Source organism: Micromys minutus (assembly GCF_963924665.1).
Source record: "Micromys minutus genome assembly, chromosome: 17".
NCBI lineage: Eukaryota > Metazoa > Chordata > Mammalia > Rodentia > Muridae > Micromys > Micromys minutus.
Window position 1 is genome coordinate 50,846,740 of NC_137952.1, and position 4,967 is coordinate 50,851,706.

General features: G+C 42.7%; 1 pseudogene across 1 annotated transcript; it reads left to right on the top strand.

The window, feature by feature from the left end:
• Nucleotides 1-879: 879 nt before the first annotated feature.
• Nucleotides 880-2,874, top strand: LOC308431469 (TM2 domain-containing protein 1-like; annotated as a pseudogene). The gene is made up of 2 exons: nt 880-903; nt 2,271-2,874. The product of its transcript is annotated as a TM2 domain-containing protein 1-like (transcript).
• Nucleotides 2,875-4,967: the final 2,093 nt, after the last annotated feature.

The window sequence follows — 4,967 nt, forward strand, 5'->3', positions numbered from 1 at the left end:
ATTTTCTAGAAGCTGCATTTTAAGAAAGGCAAAAAGACTAGAAGTTCAAAATTAATTTTAGTGATAGATGTTATTTAACCCACTGGATTCCAAGCATTATGTTTCAACAATCTAAAACATTAAATATGCATTTTACATTCTTTTTTAAATATTAAGTCTTCAAAAATCTTATGTTTATTTCATACTCAACGGCGTATCTAAGTCCACATGGGCTTCCTCTCCTAGTGCCCACCAAGCTGGGTAGTGAAGCTGTACCATATTAGCAGAAATGAGTGTGTGTGTGTGTGTGTGTGTGTGTGTGTGTGTGTTTATGAGTGCATGCACATGCACACGTGGTAGGTCACGATTACAATCTCAGTACTTGCTGAAAATTCAAGGCAGCCTGATCTACAGAGAGAGGCCAGCTGAGTCTATAGCAAGACGTTGTCTCAAAAAAGTGTAGATAAAGCTGGACAAGGTGGTGCATACCTTTGATCCCGACACTCTGGAGACAGGCAGCTCTGTGAGTTCAAGGCCAGCCTGATCTACAAAGTGAGTTCCAGGATAGCCAGGACACTATTATACAGAGAAACCCTGTTGGGGGAGGGGTGTAGATAAATAAATAAATAAATAAATAACTTGCATATATCAAATAGAATTGTACCCACAGATTAAGTCTATGGGGAAAAACATATGTATGTTAAACAGCTTAGAATAAGACCAGCGTCTTGCTTTAAGCTACAGTTTAGAGCTTAAGTGTCCCTCCAAAGCCTTGATCTAAAGTGGTGCTGAAGGGAAATGTTGAAATCTTTAACAGGTGGAGTCGATTAGCCTCAAGATCCCTAGGTTCTTGGTGGTGATGGTTAGGAAAAAGATGAAGAGAGTGGGGGGATATGGCCCATGGAGGTGCAGCAAGGCCTGAAGGTGAGGGGGATCCTCTGGGGAATCCATGTTGGGAATCCCTTCCCCCTGAGGGACCAGCCACACGATGGTATAGTACAGAATAGAGTTTATTCAGGTCATGGGGGAGTTAAGAGAGTAGTAGAGGCAGAGAGAGAGAAGAGAGGACTAGAGAAGTAGAGGAATAGAGGCCGGCCATGAGCACATGGAGGAAGAGGGGGGAAGGGAAGGGAAAGGGAAGGGGAAGAGGAGGGAGGAGGGAGAGAGAGGGAGAGAGGGAGGGGGAGGGAGGGGGGAGGGAGAGAGAGGGAGAGGGAGAGAGGGGGGGAGAGAGAGAGAGGCAAGAGGGGGGCAAGCAGCTCCTTTTATAGTGTCAGGTCACTGGGACAGAGCATACCTGACTGTTGCCAGGTAACTGAGGGGTGGGGTTTACAGAATCCCAATGGTGGTGGTGGTGGTGGTGGTTTGTTAAGAAAATTGTGGAACATGGCTCTCTCCCCTTTCTCTTTTGCTCCCCAATTTGATCTTGCTGTATGCTATGAGCTCTCCACCATTGCTGGTAGCATTTCCAGCAGAGACCTAAAAATAAAGGAACCCTTAAAACCGTGAGACAAGACAGCCCTTTTCTTTTCCGTATTTGCTGTAGTGACTGATGATGATTAACCCACTTCACCAGAGTGTGCAAGGCCAACACAAGCCCAGGCCAGATGCTTAGAATTTTGCCAATTATCTATTAGTCTTATTATCAGGTTGTCTACTGCTTTGGTATTTTCCCACTGTGGTTTGTTTCTGTTTATCCAAAACACCAGCTAAGGAAACTTCATTTCACATCAAATGGCAGAAAGGCATCAAATGGCAAAGAAAAACAGTAGTGAAGTGTAATGTGTTTGGTGGAGGTGTCGTGTGTGTGTGTGTGTGTGTGTGTGTGTGTGTGTGTGTGTGTGTTTGAGAGAGAGAGAGAGACAGACAGACAGAGAACATTTCCTACTAGATAAGAACACCATCAGGAGCTTAGTTGGAACTTTTCCCAGGGAAGGGAGAAGGAACGGAGGAAAGAGGAAGAAAGGCAGATCTTGCTGACTTCCATTCATGGACAAAAACGAGATCCCGAGATGAGCCACCTCCACCCCCACAGCAGTATGAAATAGTGCGCCTCAAAAAGGAATTAATAATGAGATAAAAATACTACTGTAACCAGGGTTATCCCAACAACTCGCCTTCTTTTAATTCCATTTATTTATTATATTCACTTATTTACTGAGATATTAGCATGCATATCTGAAGACATTCATCAGTGTTACTCTTTGGAAAGTCAAAACATGGAAAGGGTGCGGGGCGGGGCCCAACATGGCAGTCACGTGGTCCCAGGGTGAGGCTTTGCCAGCAGCTAGGCGGGCCTCCTCAGCACTCTGTGGCTTGTGATGGTCACTGTGGGACATGGTGAGGCTGCTGCCTCTGGTGTCGTCGGGTGCCAGGAGATGCCCAAGTGTGAGGACCTCAGAGTGGGACAATAAATTTGTAAAGAACCAAAAATAAATGCTACGCAAGAACCAGCTAATTGTACAAACTATACAGGTCGTGTTCAATATTTTCCAGCACCCAACATAACTTGTAAGGATTTGAGTGGAAATGAAAAACATTTCACTGGGAATGAAGTTGGTTTTCTCAAGCCCTACCTTGCGGAAATGTAAATGGTTATTCGAATAGAGTGGCAGTTGCACTGTTTCTTTTTTACGGTGGGGTGGGGGAGTTGGCTGATAGCAGATGGATTTTACCTTGGCTCTCCCGCCTTAGAGTTTTGCACCATAGAATTTTGTGGAATTAGGAACCTAATTGATCTCATTCTTGGTGCAGATTGCTGGCCCTTCAGGAAGTAGTTACATCACAGACTATTATGGAATCAGACTTATACGACTCAGCATTACTAAGGAAACATTTAGAAAAGCACACTTGTTTTCATGTTTAAAAAAGAGGAAAAGGTTTGAGTCTCCTTGATTTCAACCAAGAAGCCTGTATGTGAGATCCCAGGTTTTCCTCTGGTCTCTTTATGGGTTCTAGATGATGTTTTAACATGAGCTCAACTTTGATTTGTTGATTTAGTTAAAATACATCATTCCTTGACTCATTTAACAGTCTTAGAAATCAGTATAACTTTTTTGTGGTCTTCTGTCTCCATGAAATAGCTAGTCTATTACTCTGTTACTATCTTATTACTAACATGTCCTTTACAAGACATTTGTCATTATTATTTGTGAAAAAAAAAACATAGCTTATTTACAAGTAAAGAAAGAAAACAATCATACAGTATGTAGTGTGGTTCATTTGTATTATTTCTTTTATCCAGACTTCATATTTGCTGTGGAAGAATAGGCTTATTTGACAGATTGCAATTTCGGTTAATTTTAGTTCTTGTCTTCCTCTCCTGGCTGTTTACTGCTGTGCAGGTGTATGCAGTTCACTGTGAACTGAAAGAAACGAAAACAAATGTTACAATGTTACAGTGTTAAGCTGCTAACAGCACTTTAACCAACCTGAAGTAAATACATAAGTCAACCAGTGTCAAGGCAGGAGGCTTTTCTGTCCTAATAGCCCGCAGGTCAAATCTCCTGCCCACTGAAGTCTGCTAGGATTTCAAGCCACTCTTGGATTTGATGAGTTAGTATCTTCTTTTGGAAATAGTGGTATAGCATTTACCTCTCATGTACAAGGTCCTGGGGCCAATTCCCAGCACTGCATAAAAAGCGAGGAGGGAAAAATGGGAACAAAGAAATTGAGAGTTTGTATTTCTGCAATTTAACAAAACTCCTCACATGGCTTTACATCCAATACAATATAGCTTGATTGCAAAACATATTTGGGACGTAGGACTTGGTCAGCTGATTCAAATAAACAAACATGGTGCTGTGCTCCCTGACCCCTTAGTGAGAGGAAAGACAGATTGGGATGCTTACTAGAAATACGGCATGCAATCTTGCTCAAAATTGCCTATATTTTTTACAAAAGGATAAAAGTGTGTATGTCAAAAGCAAGTGTTTACCTCCTGGCTAGCCATGATATTATATTCTTGCTTTTTAGGCAAAAGGGTCTTCTGGACCCGGGGCAAGGATCCTAAAAGTGAGAAGGTGACAGTGAAGACAAAGACTGCTGAAGGCTGTGTGTCGGGAAGGCCTATGTCTGGGCTAGCTGTGTATAGATAAGTGTGTAGTGCGTGCGCATGTGTGTGTGTGTGTGTGTGTGTGTGTACTATGATCATGTAGTCCATCTAGTTAACTGGTCATACTGTCTACATGTGATGTGAGAAGTTCATGAGTCTTTTGGTTTCCTGAGGAGACAACTTTTTAAAGACAGTTTCCCCAGCTAAAGGTCTATCAGTGATGGGACTGTCTCACACACTGGTTTTGAAGAATGAAGAAGATACCTTAAAATCAAGTGTACTTTCCTGCCAAAGAATGAATTACAGAAACATCTTTGGAAAAGCAAGCTGTGAAAGGTTCTGCCTCCACTTCTCCAGAGAAGAGACAGGGTTTCTCTGTGTAGCCCTGGTTGTCCAGGAACTTGCTCTTTGACCAGGTTGGTCTCTAACTCAGAAATCCACCTACCTGACCAAGCCAGCTCAGTCAACAGAGTCTCAAGGGAGGCAGTGAGGATTGAAAAGAAAAAGGAAATTAGACACTATAACAGGACCCCAGACAGTTCTGAAGCTGAAGCAGGTTTATTTTTTTCCACTCTAGGGATGCACAAAGAATATGGTAGCTGTGGAGCAAACAAGGCAATAAACAGTCCATACAAGGCAATTGTAGATGGTCCTGAAACTGTTCGTAATTTAACGTTAATTCCACTTCCCCAAGAAGGGCTGCTTTGTCACATACTCAGGAGCTGACTTCAACTGAACCTTCCCATTTTAATTAGAAAAATAAAGGAGAGCCAGTGACTGGGTGGGGTGAGGGAGGTGGAGAGAGAAGGGGTCAGAGGGGGAGAAGTCAGAGGATAAGGGGGAAGAGAAACTCCAACATGGAAGTCCAGAAAAATGAGCTAGATACAGGTGGGATTAATTGGCATTAACCAGCTATGAACATTAAGGATTTTGT